The sequence below is a fragment of the Petaurus breviceps genome, unplaced genomic scaffold, assembly GCF_028583685.1.
Source record: "Petaurus breviceps papuanus isolate PSGF00001 unplaced genomic scaffold, PetGlider_PUasm1.0 90823, whole genome shotgun sequence".
NCBI lineage: Eukaryota > Metazoa > Chordata > Mammalia > Diprotodontia > Petauridae > Petaurus > Petaurus breviceps.
The window spans coordinates 20,890,660-20,910,629 of record NW_027187352.1 but is presented as its reverse complement, the minus strand read 5'-3'; the positions used below and the strand labels follow the sequence as shown (position 1 = coordinate 20,910,629).

The following is a 19,970-nucleotide window of genomic DNA, read 5'->3' as shown; positions in this document are numbered from 1 at the left end:
AATCCTGATTGTGTTTCTACAATATTCAAATTGTTTCTTTCTGGCTGCTGATAATATTCTCTCCTCAATCTGGGAATTTTGGAACCTGGCTGTAATATTCCTAGGAGTTTTCTTTTTGGGATCTTTTTCAGGAGGTGATCGGTGGATTCTTTCAACCTCTATTTTGCCCTCTGGTTCTAAAACATCAGGGCAGTTTTCCTTGAGAATTTCTTGGAGGATGATTTCTAGGTTCTTTCTTTGATCATGGCTTTCAGGTAGTCCAAGAATTTTTAAATTATCTCTCCTGGATCTATTTTCCAGGTCAGTGATTTTTCCAATGAGATATTTCACATTTATTCTTTCATTTGTTTGGATCTGTTTAATAGCATCTTGATTTCTATAAAGTCATTAGCTTCCATTTGCTCCAATCTAATTCTGAAGGAATGATTCTCCTCAGTGAGCTTTTGAGATTCTTTTTCCATCTGGCAAATTCGACTTTTTAAGGCATTCTTCTCCTCATTGTCTTTTTGAGCTTCTTTTGCCATTTGAGTTAGTCTGTTTTTTAAGGTGCTATTTTCCTCAGTCAGGCTGTTGATTCTCATTTCGTAATTTTCTTGCATTACTCTCATTTCTCTTCCCAGTTTTTCTTCCACTTCTCTTATTTGCTTCTTAAGGTCCTCTATGGCCTGTAACCACCTCGTATTTTCCTTTGATGTTTTTGGTGCAGGAGTTCTGACTTCACTGTCTTCCTCCTGTTCCATGCTTTGATCCTTTTTTTTCCCCAAAATAGGAGTCTAATGTTGGGTTCTTCTGTTTGCTTTGTTTCCTTTGCCTGAGCATGTTGCCACTCAATTATTTGACTTTTGGGCTTTTTGCCACAGTAGGATTCTGCTACCAGACAGGGGAGCTTTCGTCCCAAATGCTGGGGTTTTCTCAGCTTCCAGAGTTATTAGTTGGGAGCCCTTGCTGAAGCCTCCACACGCTCTGGCAAGCTGGACACACACCCCAGGACCTCCACCCTAGAATGCAATCCAGATCCAAGCAGGTTAAAGCAAGAGTGATTACCCCTCAGACTGGTCGTTTGGTCCCCCTACACTCTGCAGGCCAGGAGCTGAAGCTGCCACATGGAAGCAGCGGCTGCACCGCAGCCCTCAGCGGCTTCTCGCCTCAGGGGCAAAAGCCAAGGCACTCTCAACTACTGGGTCCCAAAGTATCTACTGCACTGACCTCTCACTTTGTCCTTCACATCTATTTGTTGATAAATCTGGAAACGACCACAGCTGCTGGTGGTCTGGAGTCCCTCCTGCCAGGTACCTGGTCAGGCCCGCCCTGGGGCTAAAGCCTCAGAGTGGGGCTGGGCTCGCCCAGAGCACTGCGCTGGACAATTCCTGCCAGCCTTCTGCAGGAGGTTAGCTTCTTTGTGTCATTTTGTGGGTTCTGTAGCTCCAAAGTTTGTTTAGAGTCCCCTTTTACATGAATTGGGGAAGATGGAAGCCGGGAGCCATGGGGAGGACCGACTTCTACTCCTCCATCTTGACTCTGCTCCCCTATAGCCATTTTGTTTTTATGACTAAAGCTGTAACATTTAAAATCTTTATGTCAAAGTTTCCAATTTCAAATATATTTCATTATTATAGTCGTTCATTTAATATATTTAATAAGCCAGAAACAATTAAATCTAGCTTTCTACAAAGAACTTGGAAATTTATCTATTTGAAGTCTACATAAATATCATAGTGGAGAGGATTCTGGGAAGATTGCAGAGTAGGTCAGAAACTTCCAAGCTTTCAAGATTTTTCCCCATAAAAGAGTTAAAATAGCACCTTAGGGAGAACAAAGTATGGGTGGAGATATATAAGAACAGGGGCACAATCTATATCTTCCTGGGGCAATTTGAGAAGATCTGAAGAAAAAACTCTGGACAAGATTTGGTCCAGGAAGAGTAAACACCTCCAAACTAGGTTCTGTTTTAATAACCAGTGGCAAGACTCTTAAACAATAAGCAGCAAACCCTGGGGTTACTTGGTTTGAGAGGCTGCCTCAGCCCTAGTCACAGGAACTTTTATCCACAGGGATAGTGAGTGGAGTTCTGACTTCTTGAGGAAGTCAGATCCAGCTATGCTGTGAAAAGCAGCAGAGGCAAGAAGGAACCAGCACATGCCTGGTGAGTGCAGAAGGGGTGGTGGGACAGAAAGACCCTGGCTGTGGGCACTTATAGATAAGAGGTTGGAGGTTTGGCTTTGGTCTCTGGCTATAGAAGAGAACTGAAGATCTGGGCCAAGTGGCACTATTTCCCATAACCTAGGGCTAGAGGTGAATACAAAAATTAAGCTATTACCACAAAAAAATGCACAGGCAAAGGAGAAAGAATCCAACAAAAGAAAGCTATTATGGGAATAGAGATGACCAGAATTCATCTTCAGAGGAGGATATTGAAGTGAAGAAACCCCCAAAGAGTAATGTCAAAGAGTCACTTGTCCAAAAAGAATGTATGGAAGATCTTAGAAAAGACTTTAAAAACAGGAAGGTTATGAAAGAAAAGTTAACCAATTAGAAAAGGAAATCCAGAGTCTTAAGGAAGAAAATGACACCTTGAAAATTAGAATTGGACAAAGCAAAACCAGTGAAATTATAAGAGATTGAGAAATAATTAAACAAAATATGAATAATTTAAAAATAGAAGAAAAAGTGAAATATCTTATAAGAAAAACAACAGATTTAGAAAATAGATCAAGAAGAGAAAATATTAAAATGATCAGACTAGCTGGAAATTATGATTAAAAAAAGAATCTTGATACAATAATACAAGAAATAATTAAAGAAAATTGTCCTGAAGTATTAGAACAAAGAGGGAAAGTAGAAATATTAAAAAATCTATCAATCACCACTTAAAAGATATTATATGAGGAAAACTCATAGGTATATAGCATAGTCAAAATCCAAAAACCCCAGCTCAAGGATAAAATATTAAAAGCATCAAAATTAAAACAATTTAAATATGATGCTGACACAATTAGACTCACATAAGACCTAGCAACTGAGACATTAAAGAACCACAGGTCTTGGAACATAATGTATCAATGAGCAAAACAATTGTGGCTCCAGCTGAAAATATCATACCCAGCAAAGTTAAGTATTAAACTGAAAGGGAAAAAAAAGGACATTTGATAAAGTCTCTGATTTTCAAAACTTTGTTAAAAAAAATTCTGAACTCAACAGTAGATTCAACATACAAGAATCAAGAAAAATATAAGGTATATACCAAAGACTGATTATAAGGGATTCATAAAGATTACTTTATATATGAATGAATGTATGTATGTATGTATGTATGTATGTATGTGTATATATGTAAAACATAAAATGTATGTCTAAGATTCTTATTAATATTTGGGTGGCTCATAAGAAAGATTGTGGTAAACCTGAGTATGACATGAATTTAAAAAGTAAAACCATTTAGGAACAGCTAGGAGTAATTATTTAATATAAATTAAGTGCAAGAGGAAGAACTGGTACTTATGGAATAGATGAGGGAAGAGGGCTGGTAGTTCTGGTAACCTACTTTCATCAGGAATGGGTTTAAGAGGGACACACACACACACACACACATACTTAGAAGAATATAAAAGTCTTCAAATTCAGAATTAAATGGTAGGCGTATAGGGAGGAAGGAGAGAACAAGGGAAGGTTCTTTATAGCAAAGGGGGAGGGAATGGATAAAAGGTGGGTATAGAAGAGTGTTTGGATTTATGGGAATGGGAGAATTGGGGATAGATCCTGGGAGGAAGGTAGGCAAGTAACAGGAGGGAAAGGCAGTGGGTAGAGGAGGCATGCGGGATAGGAAACAAGAGATATGCACAAACATAAAACAAAGATCAAGAGTAGAATATGTTTGTGAAAGTATATGTCTATGTATGTCTATATATGTATATATTTATAGTTATAAAGAAATATATCTAAACTTTATTGTAGCGGGGGGGATTAGGGGAGAGGAAAAAAGAACAAAGTTAAAAAGTACACAGCAGAGAGCAAAAGAAAACTCACAAGGAAGCAAAGAAAAGATGGACAATTCTCAATGCAATGAATATTATTTATCATACAGGCTTTCTTGAAATGAAAATTTATTGTTACATATTTAGAAGTTCCTCAGGTTCTGCTATGCACATGACATGCTTTTTTCTTTCTTTCTAACTTTGTATTTAAGTTCCAATATTTAAATTTATGATGTGTTTTTTTTTCCTTTTCTCTATTCTGTATTTATGTTCTAGCATTTCAAGTCTAAAGAAAATTTTTTTAAAATATCATAGTGGAAAAGAAAAAATAATCATTAAAATGACTAACAATTTGCGCAATTACTTTTTCAACAACATGAAATTTTAATATTAAATACCACAAGCCCATCAAAAAGATTCAATCTTCCTTAATATTCATAGAGAAAAAACTATTTTAAAATGCTTTCCAGGGGTGGCCAGGTAGCACAGAGAGTAAGAGCACCAGCTCCAGTGTCGGGATGACCTGGGGGATCAAATCCAGGCTCAGATACTTAGCACCACACCCAAAAATAACTGGCCGTGTAACCTTGAGCAAGTTACTTAACCCTGATTGCTTTAAAAAAAAAAAATAAAATGCTTTCCAGTAGGCATTTATATTATCCTATATGTTTCATTTTATGCTATGAGAAATAATTGTACCTCATGAATTTGAATTATTATGGTCATCATTAAAATATCTGCTATATGGACAGAACTATCCAAACTGTCATTCTAATTAACTTCATATATATTTATATGGTAATATAAAGATCTATTTATATTTTGCATAAGCAAATTCTCCCAAAATCAATATATTAAATAACTATCATTATATATCAATGTATAAGAAGACCTATATGTGTTAATCTTTACAAGGCACAATTTTTTCTTTTAAAGGAACTCCAAAAATTCCCAATATTAAGACTGTAAATTCTTTCAAATTATAATATAAATTTTAAAATTTTAATTTTAATCTCTCCCATGGAGATGGTAGTTTCTGAAAAGTTAAATATGTATAACAAAAACTGGTGTTTATTCATTAATACATAAACAGGAACATCAAGAGAACCTCACCATCTTCTTCCATTTGGACTCGGAACAAAAATTGTCCAAGCCAGTAGCAAACACTTTTTTTTTTTAAACATCTCACTTAATCAGAGAATCTTTAAACAAAAGTATCACTGTGGTTACATTTATCAAGGAATCAAGTATGATTTTTTTTTTTAAGCAAACGGGGTTAAGTAACTTGCTCAAGGTTACACAGCCAGTTATTATTTCTGGGTGTGGTGCTGAGTATCTGAGCCCCGATTTGATCCAGGTCATCCCGACACTGGAGCCGGTGCTCTTACTCACTGACCCACCTGGCCACCCCTAAGCAATTGGGGTTAAGTAATTTGCTCAAGGTTATACGGCCAGGTGTTTCTGGGTGGGTGCTAAGTGTCTGAGCCTGGGATTCGATCTCCAGGTCTTCTCAACACTGGAGCCAGTGCTCTTACTCGCTGTGCTACCTGGCCGCCCCTCAAGTATGATTTTAATGCATGTTTGAGTCACATTTCATTGGAGGAAAATGTATTCAAGCCATGTTTTGCTCTCCAAGTTAAAACTCTTAAACAATCAATATTATACCAGGATATATAATAAATATACCTTCCAGTCCATTATGGTCATGGAATATCATTTGTGAAACTCACTCTATGCCCTTCTCATATTAAACGGAATTTCATTTTTTAGGGAGATGACTGTCCTGATTTCACTGAATGGCAGAAATATTATAGAAAAAGACATCATTTAATTTGAGTCTCACAACAATATTCTGAGGTAAAGATGCTACAGGTATTTGCACCCCCATTTTATAGCTGAAAAGACCAAGAGGTTAAATGACTTGTTCATATGTGACCAAAAGTGAAAAAATAACTTGTTCATGACTTGCTAAATGACATGGTCATAGAGCTAGTGTCAGGGTTAATTTAAGATCAAGACTCAGAAATTCTAGATGCCAAGTCCAGTCATCTTTCTACTTCACCATGCCTCACCAGTGGCTCTATCCCAATCACCCCTTTTCTCAGTTATCCTCATCATCACTAAGCTTTTCCCAACCTAACAATCATACCCAATCTTTACAATGAATCTCTTACATGTTTATCTGGATACATATCTGCAGGTATAAAATATTTACTTATTAATTTTGACTCAACTGAGAGTCAGAAAAACCTGGGTTTTAGGTTTGGTTTTACTATTAACTTACATGTGATCTTGGGCAAGTCATTTAACTTCTCTACATTTCCATTTTCTCATTTTAAAAATGAGGATATTAGTCTCATCTCACTTCATAAGCATACAATTCTATGAAAGATTAGTATAACTCATTTGAAGTAAATTTGGTTTTACAGAATTTTTAGATTCAAAGAACTGATTAATTTTTCAGTATCTGGAGCCTAGAATTCAAGTCATTTTCAAGGTGCAATGTTATGTTAGATAGTGGCTTGTATTAGCCAAGAGTAAAACTGTTGACATTGGACAGTATGAGATACCTGGAACTAAGTGGAGAAATACTTAAGTGCAGAATCAGGGGATTTCCAGACAAAGAAGAAATTCCAAAGTGCAGAGAAGAGTGGGATGATGTGGGCTGAAAGGACAGGGAATCAAGCACGACAAATGGGGAGAATCAAGTATTAGTAAAACACAGTCAACACACTCTAATTATTGTTACCAATGTTGTCATCCAGCAGAGCAATCTTTTTTGCCATTAGTTTTCAACTTTTGAAAAATTTCAACTGGAAAAGCATAGGTCCAACTATATATCTAAAGAAAGTCGGTGAGAGTATGCTTTAGAGATTACAGTGAAAGAAAGTTGCTCTATAAAACAAGGGATTCCTCTATTAGCTATAAAAATAACTGAAATCCTTGAGTTAATGTTAGACATTTAAAATCAACTTTCAGTATCATATTTTAGGCTTCAGAAAGGACCACTTATTTTATATAGAAATTAATATTGAAAAGTAAAACACAATTAGGTACTTAATAAATATCCTTTAACACTGATGGTGATAAAAGATCTTTCATAACTTGACCTTTCTTCTTTTGTAACTGTCAATATCAGTTTTATTTTTTAGTCTCAATGACCAAAACTGATATCAAAATTATCCATCTAAAGCAACATAATTCCTCTAAAAGTGTTCTTGCTTCTCAGTCTAGAAATTTGTACACTATTATAAACTAGGAGCTTACAGATTAAAAACTTCCATGATCAGTGATTTAAAATTTGAGAAAGGGTCTTCATGGACCTATTTTTAAAAGCAAATTTGTATTTGACCCTGGAATAGCACATTATCAGCCTATATGATGAAAAGTTAAAGGAAGCTGATTTAAAGACTATCAGGACTTAGTAGCAATCTTCAAGCACCTGAAGAGAGATTGTATGAACAGCTGTTTTCTGTTTCCAGTGAAGATAAGAAAAGATGTAATCAGCTTACACTACAGTAACAGAAACTTCGGGGAGATGACAGAAATAATGTTTTGACTCTAAGAGTTGTGAGTCACTGGAATATATTGCTAAGCATAGCCAAAGTCGAATTCTGTAACTACAAGATTTCTTTCCAACACTATTATACTAATATTTTCAATTGATAAACATTGATTTTATGCAGCTGTACATGAGAGACCTAGAAAAAAAGAAAAAAATAATCACATCTGGTCAACAAAACCCTGCTTTTCTTTTCTTGTTTGGCCTCTTGTTTCAGATTTTACAAGTATCTAAAAAGACCAGCAAAAAAAAATTCACTGAAATTTGGGCCTGCCTTCTTTTAAAAGATAATGAAAAACTTTGTGTAAAAATAAATAACTGAAAAAACCTTACATATCCCTACATTAAACAAGTAAAGACCAATACAATTTAATCTCCTGAGTCTAATGCATAGTTACACAACTCATAGTCTTGTTTGGCTCAATTCTTCTAATGTTTCCTCTTTATGATCCTTTTTCTAATAATTTGATATTTTTGTCATTAATTCAAATATAGAATTGTTAGTGTCATAGAAAGGCAAGAGAACTTTCCCAAATTCCAATCATAAGGAGAACAGAAATACAGACAAAAGTGAAGAGAAAAATTAACAAAACACTTCTTTGCCTACCCCAACAAACCTCCCTTCAAAGTCTGACAAGATGATGAGTCACTTTTTCTTGGGAGACAGAAATAGCTGATAGTTTTAAGACCTTTGGAACAAGAGGACAATATCACTTCTTTTATAAATATTAATGAGAACCAACCATATCAAAAACAGCTCAGAAATATAATAAAATAGAATGACCAAATGCAAGCTGTTTTTCCCAACAATGACAGAAAATAGCTGGAAGTTAAGGCTGCAACTGTTTCCAACCTAAGAGCTTAGAGCTTTTGTGACAGGATCAAAGGGAGAAATCAAATCCGTGAAGCTCGATTGCTTTTCCATCATCTGATTCGTAATATCAGCCTTGTTCTGAACAGTGCCTTAGGAGCTCAAAATCATAAGGGTTATGTACCACATTGTTGGTGATCAAATCACTTCAGAAAGCATTCCAGGGCAGCTGGGATACAGAGGTCCCACACAACTACAAGCAACTTATTCTCCAAGGCCTGAGAACCAAAAGCTATTCTCCCCCTCCCCCTTTTATTCTGCATTTTAAGGATGACAGGAACATGATAAACAGCCAAAGCACAGTCCCCATCAATGCCCTACCAGGACAAAGAGGCTTTGTGATTGACAGAGAAAACTTTTAAAAAGGGAGGAGACCCACTTTTCCTTCCTCCAGGGATGGCTCTGGATAGAGACAGCTGAAATTTTAGAACTTAAAAGCTTCTCCCATTTCTACTAGCTCACCTTGCAGGTAAACACCTTTGGTTTGCTGACTCAGTCACATATCTGAAATAGAATCTGTGCTGAAAACTGATAATGGTGGAAAATATATTCTCAGTCTGCTATAATTTCTGCACAGCTTCTCTGTAGGTGGCGTACATCTTGTCTGGCTAAGCTATGAAAAAGAACATGCAGGTATGCCACTTACAGCACTCTGACTGGTTCTTTCTTTTGCATTTATCACTGTGGCCTTGGAGCACCATCATCTGTGTGCCTATCTTCTCCCTCCAGTACCAGATTATATGCTACCTGAGAGTTGGAGTTAAAAAAAAAAATAGCTATCACCTAGCATAGTGCCTTTGAACACAGATGATATCTAATAAATATCTGTTGAACTGAACTGAAAATTATAAACTGGGAGACAGTATATATTGAATTAAGGGAGAATTTCAATACATTTCAGGTACTTTAAATTTATATCTTCTGTTCCTAGAGATACCTGGCATATAATAAATATTGAAAATCAACTTTTACAACATTGTCCCTGCGTATGAAAGAAAACTAGTGAAATAATCTGTTCAATGACTTCCCCCCCGAAAAAAGTACCATAATATTAATACAAAAATATCAATAAAAAGAGTAAAAAAAGTGTTGATTTTAAATATTTAGACTGACACTTAGATATCAGTAAATAACAATATTCAGAGAACCCCAACTATTTGCATGTCAAAGTGAGGAGGGAAAACACACAAAAAAGAATATAAGCACCAGACTGAGTGTCATGAGATCTGGGTTCTAATTTCCAGTCTGCCATTAAATTGCTATGTCCTGTCACTTAACTTCTTTGTACCTAATTCTTCATCTGTAAATTATGACAATAATGTAAAAGAAGGCAACAGAACTGCAGCTTAATTATGGATTATTAAAAGAAAAATATGTGATTATTAAACAGAACAAAGTAATAATAAACTAATATTATTTCTATGACACCTTCTGAACTTGACTTCTGGCCATTTAGCCATGTTTAGAGGCTCTTATCTTTTACATAATTGTCATTGTTCTACTTTGTTTTTCCCCCACACTGCATCACTTCATGTAAGTATCCCTATATTTCTCTAAATTTGTGTGTATTTGTGTATACACACATACATATACATATATTTTTCCTTGCAGTATAATTTCATTAAATTATATTAATGTAATATAACTGGTTCAGCTATTCCCCAGCTGTTTAAGTTTATTGAACAATTTTTGCCATTACCAATAGTGTAACTTAGATGATTATTTGTAGGTCTTTGAACTCCTATCTGATATAATCCAGCAGTGGATTCATTGGATCAAAGAATATGAACAATTTTATAGCTAATGGTATAGTTCTACAATGACTTTCAAAAAGACAGACCCAATTCACAGCTTTAGCAACAGCTTAAGCTAGTATAAAGAGAGGAATTGACTGAATTAATCACTCCACCAAAGTAACTAGCTTAATCATGTGAGAATACCTTTATTATGAGTCAATCAATTAACCAAAGGCATTAACAGTGTAAAAAGCCCCTAATCAATTTGAAAGGAATAAAAACCAATGGATGGAATCAAATGACTACAGAGGAAATATGGGGGGGGGGGGGGCACAGTTAAGGAGATTCAGCCATGCCCTATAGGGCTTTGTATAAAATAGCAAGTCAGTTCAGAATCTGAGCATCTTAGTGAAAGGCTAGACTAAAGAAGAGAGCAGTCCAGCCCCTCCTGAGTGGAAATCACTTGGTGGGGGCTGGGGGGAGTAGGGAGAGAAAGAGTCCCCTTTCTCATTGCCACCCCTTCTAATCAGAAGAGGACCATGTGAACTTCAAAAGGTAAAAAGATTTTAGACTTCCCACAGGTATGCTAGCACCATCCTTTGGAAGAGCTGACTGCAAAGCCAAGGCAAAATAAGACATACTGAGAAAAGGTAGGTTCAAGACTATAGGAAGTCCATCAGAAAGCTACACTATGCTTTAGGGGAACTTCATGAGAATCCCACAAAGAACTTCCAGAACTGAGTTACCCTCTTTGCCACATACATTCTCTGAGGTTGATTGTAAATACTTGGGGGAAAGCATGTTCCTGCTTTGGTAGGATGTTTTGTATCAAAGGTTTTTTGTTTTTTTTACTATAGCATCTTAGTAAATACCCTTTTCTAAAAGTTAATAAAGTCTGTCTGTTTAATTGATAGCATCTGAAAATCAATGGAGAAAACACACCAGGAGGCTTTGTGACCTATATAGAAATAGAAAAAAACTGTACCCCAAGACCCAAAGATTACCCCTAAAACACTGAGAGGAAAAGCAGCCAATTGTCCTCAGAGGGCTCAGGCAGGTGAGCACAGAATTACACTAGTTTCAAAGACTTCAAAATATCTTGAAGAATATTAAAGTACTCTATGGGTCAGATAATTTTTTTTTCCCAAATTTTTGCCAGTCACAGAAAATCTAACACTACAACCTTTCTGTAGCCTCTAGGATAAGATTTCATAAAATTCAAAATCTCAATATGAAGGTGTTTTGCTATATCAAGTCTTAGAATAATTTGAATAATTTTCTGTTAAGAAATAGAAACCAAAAGGCCTTTCACTTAAACTCAAGATAGTATGAAGACCAGGTCTTTCTCAAAGTTTCTTTTCTTTCTATTACATTGAGTTTTGAAATAACTTTAAAAATACCAAGGAATCCATTAACGGTTATCTAACTTGCAAAGATGTCAGGCACTCTGACCTAATAATTACTGCAATTATGTGCACCCTGCAACATAAAATCTATTTCTTGGATTTGATTCACTGAAGAGATTGCTAAATATGTCCCTTCCCCCTGAAAGTCTATCATACTATGGCAAATAATTTTTTAATTTGTAGTGGTTTGTAACTTTAAATGCAGCTTTTCCAATGTTTAGAGCCAATGAATTAAGAAATGTCTTTTGTGAAACAGCCCTTATATAGTCTCAGGATTAATTACCTTGACAACCAGTCTGGGACTTTAACTATATAACTCTGAGCAAATTGTTGGATTTTCTAGAGGTATGTGGAGAGAGTTTCTATCTAGACTTATTGTAGTTATATGAAAGGTATTATCACACTTTGTAATGCCATTCATCTTTTATTTTTTCATCTTTAACATCAGAATAAATTCCCAATTTCTCCATTCCTCATCATTGAAGTTTTTCTGGTAACCAAAAAAAAGAAAAAAAAACCCACAAAAATACAATCAAACAAAAACCTTTAAAAAAAAAAAGTAAAAGCAAACAGGCAAAGCTAAACAGTATGTACAAAAATACCCCATTTAAAGCCCCCACCTCTACTAAGGGAATTGCCTGCTTTTTTCTTTTCTCAAGAACTATAACTGATCACTAATTAAATTAATGCTCTGACAACCTCTAGATCTATGACTCTACGATAGGGCCCACGGTTTTAACACTTAAGGTTTGTATGATTGTATGCTCTGAATGATTGCTAGATGCAAAACCGCTCAAAATAAACATTCTAAGTTTAAAATAGTCTAATAGTTATCCTCTCTCAGGATAACTGTGAAAACTTATTTCCATAAAATACTTGCTTTACATATCAATAGAAAGTTATAAAGTGATTTTGGAACATTAGCATTTAAAATTCAAAGACTGCATAGGAAGAATATTATTGACTTTAAGACCATTATTCTATCCATTTCCCCATATTGCTTCTTATTTTCTCTAAAATGTTTTCATAAGTATTATCCATATAAAGTATCTTTCTCTAAAACCCAAATAAACAACACTGCCTTTAGGTATCTTTCCAATTTTTTCTCCAGTCACGGCTCATGTCTGGTTTTAATTACTTAACAGCAAACAATGTTCTATGCCCAGCTGTCAATTATAACCTTCTGTACACGCCAATGAAGTAACTAAACAGAGAACCTGGGACTGTTAAGGAGAAATGCTAAAGGCAGGAGTGATGAGGACAGGTGTGGAGGTAGCCTCTACTCACCACACTAAAAAAAAAAGAACACAATGACATAGTCATATTCTCCCCAAAGTTTGCAAAATCTTTCCCTATTTACAGAAATCTGGGGATGGATTTCCTGAGAAGCATTACAACAGTAGTAGACACTGACCCATGGGGTGAAATTCAAAATACTAAGATTACTCTACTTTGTAGATAAATTAATAATCTTCATAATCTGTCAGTTTTAGAAAATCATTTGGGGACACCTCCTTTCCTTCTTTTTCACAAGTAGGTATAAACTATAGGTTTATAGCATTAAATATACTGTAAGATAGTTAATGCATTGGTTACTTTTATTTAACTTTTTTTTCCTCTTTTTAATTCCTCAATGGAAAGATCCTTTTGGAAGGGCAGGAGAGGTATACCTTTGGAAATGATGGTGATATACAAAAAGAGGTCAATAAAAATTTTTAAGGAAAGAAAATAGTTTTGAAACTAACATCTCAAGGATTATTTTTTTGGAAAAATGACCTATTCTCAAATTTCTCTCCAATAAAAATAATTTTCACTTTCCTTCCTTCTCTGATAATATTTTTTGCTGCTATATACAGTACAATCTCTTACACTACATGTAAACTTTGTCATTTACCTCTCCTCAAAGCAGGCTTAAAAGTTAGGTATAAAATAACTTAGTTGATATCTTCCCCTACTTAAGCATTGAATTTCTAAAATATTTTTGAGCAAACATTATGTCATATTCCTGCACTTACTCTGAAGTACAACCATAAGGATCAACTGTTCTGCCAGCCTTTGCCTGGCCAAGTGGTGTCAACTATTCTGAAGGGCAATAGTGTCCTTCTTCACAGAAGGATCTGGCCTACACATTACAGTGCCTGGGAATGGTGACACTTTATAAATGGTTTTATTTTTTGCAAAACATTTTCTCTAGGATTTATGTAAATAGAACCTTGTCAATTTAGGGAAAGTTTTAGGTTTGTTAGACAAGCAATCCAGCAAGCTAAGAGTGAAGCATATAAAGACAAAATGAAAAAGTTTTTGGCCTTAAGAAGTTTAGATTTTACCATAGGATTCATTTGAGGTCCCTTCCAGCTCACCAACCTTCCAGGATTCACCAACCACAACCAGAACCTTGTTCCCAAGGACCCACTAACTGACAATATTTTAGGGATCTTGGACACCAAGGCTCCCCTAGGGACAATGGTCACAAGATTGGGGACTTTGACCCAAGGGCCCTCCTAGTTACCAATTCATTTTAAGACTCGTTGAGCAATGCTTGAGGCTCTTCCCTCCCACAATTCTGACCTAGGATCTGCTAGAAAGAACCCTAGGATGTTAACCCTCTTAGAGATCCCCTAGTTACAACTGCCAAGAGTTTGTCAAACAACCCAACGCCCAGGCAGAAATATCTGAGGACTGTCTCCAGTTGCCAAATCACACCTTGGAAGCTCCAAAATTCCCTAGGGCTCTCTCCATTATAAACCAGAGAACTTCCTAACCCTAAGTGCTAGGATAAGAACTGTTACCTTTAAACACAAAGACAATGATAGGAGCACCAAGTAAACAAGCATTTATTAAATACCTACTATATTCCAGGCACTGTTATAAATGATGGTGATATAAATTAAGGCAAAAACAGTCCCTGCTCTCAAGGACCTTACACCAATCTGGTATAAAGAGATAACATTCAAAAAACTATGTACAAAGTATTAGGCCTTCTGAAAAACATTTTAAAGTTATTATGAAGAAGCATTTTGTGACTGTAACAAGAAAACAATTTCCAGCAAACAGGGTAAAATATTTTGTAGCTTTGCATCAAAATACATTTGTTGTAAGATATCTGCAGTCATATTAGGTTCATGTTTCCTGATCTCCTGTAGTGATTTACTGTCTATCTTATATTTTCATAGATCACATTAATTCTATCTATCTACTTTCTATCCTACTTACATTGTAATCCTCTATTAGATAACAAATTCTTTGATCTTAAGAGATTCTGAGATAATTTTTCCTCTATATCCACAACTTCTGTCATGGTGACTTTCTCATGGCAAGTGATTAAATAAATAATTGCTACAATGAATTAAATATCTGACAACAGTTTTCATAATATAATTTCTTAATCAGAATGTCTTAATTTCAATATTACAAATATTTAACACATGTAAATAAAAAATCCAAAACACTTTACAGATGATTCAGAAGGGCTAAATTAATGTCAATTACATAAAAACAATGTAGTGCAGTGATAGTAGTAGCAGATTTGGAATGCAAGGACCTGGGTTCAAATCTACTTGTTATTTTATACAAAAGAATTGGCTAGATCATATGATCTATAAGGGTCTTCCTAGTTCTAAATAGTTTGACTGTAAAGACATGCTATAAAAATAATGGCATTAAACAACACATTTAATTTACTGTCCTTGGTATTATGAACTTTGCTCTTCAATAACTTAACATAAAATACAATAAACATATGACATAACTGAACTTTCTGACCTTTTAAAAAAATCATCCTGATTAGAAAAAGCACAAATTCAAATAATGTGAATATTTTCAACATTATACCAACAAAGTTTCTGGGTATAACCAGCAGAGAGACTCTTAAAGATAGCTGAAACCAAAGGGTCATTTTATTCCTGACCCTTCCTTCTATAATTGAAAATCCAAGAGCAATAATAGTCTATTTGGTAATGGAGACATATTCATTAAGAGGAGATAGACTATAAAATTTCAGAGACCACTGAACAGCTGCAATGATGTTCAGTCACCAGTGACTGACATAAAATACTTAAAATCCTTTTACCATCCCTCTGAGTTTAAGATCCCATATATCTTGAAACTTCATATATTATTTTTGTTTTAGTCTATTTCATGAGAAAAAAACCCAGACACACTTTATTCATATATGCATGACGTTCTTCTCCCAAAAGGCAAATTAATTGAAAACTGAATCAAGCAACTTCAACAAATATTTACTGGGGTTTTCCAGACTACAGGAGGTAACCTCTTCAAAACATTCTGATAGGCTGACTTAAGATGGAAAAAAAAGTTCAAAAGGTAAACACCAAATGTAGTGATTGAATTAATGTCTTGGTTGCAAGTATATTTATTCTTGTTTCTCTGGGATAAATAAACCACCCAAAGACTGAGCCCTAGTAAATGATGATTCTGTGACAAATCTATGAAGGCACTGTTGGGAATGGTGCAGTGAGTACCATGTGAAAACTGGGCTCTTCTAATTGACAACTGCTTTCCCACACTTAGTAGCTAATGATACTGAGCTACTTTCATTACTTACAAAAGCAAGCTTCCTTATCAGCATTTAACAGACAATCCCAACCTGAACCCCCAAATGCCTCACCCCTCCAACTCTCTAGTTATGTTTGTCAATGGCACAATCTCTCTGATATTTCAGCTACCTACTCTTTTCAGATAATTAGAATTGACAAAATCCAACACATACCAATGTTTTCCTTAAAATATGGTACCCCGAATTAGGACATGGTGTGCCTTTCCATGTATCCTAAGACTATGTTCACTCCCTAACTGTTCTTTTCCCTACCTACAAAACTCTAGTACCCCAATGCCAACCCCACACAACTGAGTACAATGTAAGACACCTGAGGGAAGGGATCTTAACATTTGTATTCTAAACACCTAGCACAGGCCCAGGCGTATAGAAGGCCCTTAATAAATGCTTGTTAGGGGTGGCCAGGTGGCTCAGTGAGTAAGAGCACTGGCTCCAGTGTCGGGATGACCTGGATCAAATCCGGGCTCAGATACTCAGCACCACACCCAGAAATAACTGGCTGTGTAACCTTGAGCAAGTTACTTAACCCCGATTGCATTAAAAAAAATAAATGCTTGTTAACTAATTGATGGATGGATGACTTGGTAACAGGTTAATGCTGAATGTATGCCTCTCTCTTTTTTACTTGAAGTATCCATAAAATTTTTTTTAAGTTTTACATAGTTTATTCATGGTCAGGTGAAAAATTATCTTCACAGATAAACATAATCCATAGTGCCTTTTATTCCTTCTTTTTGCCAGCACTGACATTTGCCTTTGCAGTACCCCTGACTTTCTTCATTCTGTTCTTGTGTTCCTTTTGCTGCTTTCTTGATGTCTTTTTCTTCTCATATAAGCCATGCCTTGCAGTCTGTGCTTTGGTTCATTTTTCTTTGCATAGTCAAGTGAATCATAAATCATGCCAAAGCCTGTTATTTTGCCACCACCAAAATGGGTTCTGAATCCAAAACCAAAAATGATGTCTGGAGTCGTCTTGTACATCTTGGCTAGTTTTTCTCGAATTTGAGTCTTAGGCACTGTGGCCTTTGAAGGATGAAGGCCATCTATAACCATCTGTTTGCACTGAAGAAGTCTGTTTGTCATGAACTTCCCAGTTCTGATGGTTACAGTGTCATTCATGGTGGCGGCCAGCTCCTTGAGCAGCAGGAGAGGGAAAGGCTCCATAAATCTTTATTAAGACTAATTCCTTGGGGCGGCCAGGTGGCACAGTGAGTAAGAGCACCGGCCCCAGAGTGGGGATGACCTGGGATCAAATTCAGGCCCAGATACTTAGCACCACACCCAGAAATAACTGGCTGTGTAACCTTGAGCAAATTACTTAACCCCAATTGCTTAAAAAAAAAAAAAGACTAATTCCTCTATTTAATCCTTATCTCCTTTCCTTCTAAGACCTTGCTCTAGCAGTGATCCTTTTGCACTCAGGTATCTTAAATACTTTCTTCACAATCCTCTCTTTACATAACTATAATTATGCTTACTTTGTTCCAATACTAAATAAACTTCATTCGTTTTTCCAACTTTTCTAGCTATCAAGTCATCTGATTCCTCCCATTCACTGCCAAATATTTTTAAAAAGTGAAATATCTCCAAAGTCTACACTTCTTTCCCACCCATTCTCCCCACAACACTCTGTAATCTGGCTTCTACTGCCACCATTATGCTAAGATCACTCTTAAAAATCACTGGAGCCCAATGCCAAAGCTAACAGCCTCTCCAATTTTCATTCCGCTTGCTCTTTTCTTATCTTATGACAGCTAAATACCTAGCTCCTTTTTCTGGATAATCACTCTTCCTTTGACTTCTGAGGTATTACAACCTTATCTTCTACCTGCCCTTTCTCTAAATTCTCATCTTATTCTATAAGGTTTAATCATCATTCTTTTTTCTCTTCTCCCAAACTATTATTTTTCTCTCTGACTTCTCATTTTCTGTCTATCCAAGTGTCTCTCTGTAATCTATTAGCAAGTTGAATTCATTCTGCCTCCACAATATATCTCATATCTGGCCCATTCTCTCTATTCTAATTAACCTTTCCCAAGTATAGAGCCCTCATTACACCTACCTAGAGTCTTTCAATAACCTCCTGAGAAGTCCTCTGACCTTTAATTCCTTCACCTTTCCAAACCTATGCTTCATACATTTGTAGACTAATCTTCCTTTTATGCACAGAGCTGGTCTTAAAATTTTGTCCAAAATGCTTCCACAGTTTTCAACTAACTACTGAATAAAGTACAAAATCCATAGTCTGACACCCAAAGCATTTCACAATCTGGTGCCACCAGAATGTGTCTGTGTCCTAGTCACCGCTCATATTACTCTCTTGTGTCTAAATCTATATTCCAGCCAAACTGAACTATTCATTCATCACCATATAGTTTCTAACTGTGACTTTGCTCATGTTACTCCTTGTGCCTGGAATGAATAAAAAACCTTGCCTATCTTTCTTAAAAGTTCAACTCATATGCCATCTCCAACATTTAGCAATTCATGATTGCATTTCCCTGCTATCCCATTCACTGTAGCCATCTACTACCAGTTGGGAATCACTTCTCCCCCACCTCAGACCTCACATATTACTTTTTCTGCACTTTTATTAATTTATGATGCATTGTTTTACATTATAGTTATTTATGTGGGGCAAATCCCTTCAGTAGATTGTTAGCTACAAGAAGAAAAAGACTATATCTTATCTAGACTACATATTTACACCCAAATACCTAGTGTAACATATGGTTATGGATAGACTAAATAAATGTCTATTGAACTATTTGTAAGGACAATATATAACATCTGAAAAGAGGTGTGCAAGTTTCATGGGGGGGGGGATGGATTTCATTTCTAAGATTTGAAAGATGTTAAACCAAATATTTAATGTTTCAAAAACAGCATCTCTGCTTGCAATTTTTGAGAGAGGAAAAAAGTTGCTTAGACATTCACTTCTTCCACCCCCAACCTAAGGTAGTATTTCTTTATCTGTTGTAACATGTCTTTCCTCTCACACATTACATTATTTCAGGTCTTCAAAAGGTTTTCTATAGATAACAAAAGTTGTAGAAATCATCCTTCATTAATTTTTCTTCGCAATTCTCACTTTCATTTTATTAAGAATAGGTATGCACCTTATTTTGCCTAGTAAGAGAAAAAAAATGTCATATACAAATAGAAGAGGCCTAAGAGAGCAGAAAATTATTTGGGAAAATTAAACTTTGTATTGTTTTCTTTTCTTCTCAAATGTGTGTGCAATACACAAAGAGGAGAGAATAAATAAATTAACAGAAGACAAAGAATAAGTTTGCATGTGCTTTATCTAAAACTTATCCTAAAAGGACTTTGAACTAATGTCATATATCTACATCCTAATGAACATTTTTTAAAAATAGGATCATAGGCTTTACAAGTGGAATGGACCTTGGAGATTATCAAATGTAGGCTCATCTTTTCAGAAATGGCAGTTAAGTGACTTAATCCATGTCACACAGGGCCTAAGTAACAGAGCCCAAATTCAAACTCATGAACTCTACAAATCCAATAATGATAAGCTTTCCATTCTACCATGCTACCTCTCCTACACTGTTAATAATTGACATGTTTTGAGAATTCAACATGAGTTCCCAAGCTTTTCATATTTAAAGCAAAAACATTATACAATATCTTCTGAATAAGAGATAAATTAGGGGCAGCTAAGTGGCAAAGTGAATAAAGCAACAGCCCTGGAGTCAAGAGGACCTGAGTTCAAATCTGACCTCAGACACTTACCGTGTTTCCCCGATAATAAGACACTGTCATTATTTTTTTTTTTTTACAGAAAAACACCAGAGGGCTTATTTTCAGGGGAGGGCTTATTTTAA

At 35.6% G+C, this 19,970-nt stretch overlaps 1 pseudogene; it reads right to left on the bottom strand.

Annotated features, from left to right (window-relative positions):
- Positions 1 to 16,658: 16,658 nt before the first annotated feature.
- On the bottom strand, positions 16,659 to 19,845 carry LOC138148405 (small ribosomal subunit protein eS24 pseudogene; annotated as a pseudogene).
- Between the last annotated feature and the right edge of the window lie 125 nt (positions 19,846 to 19,970).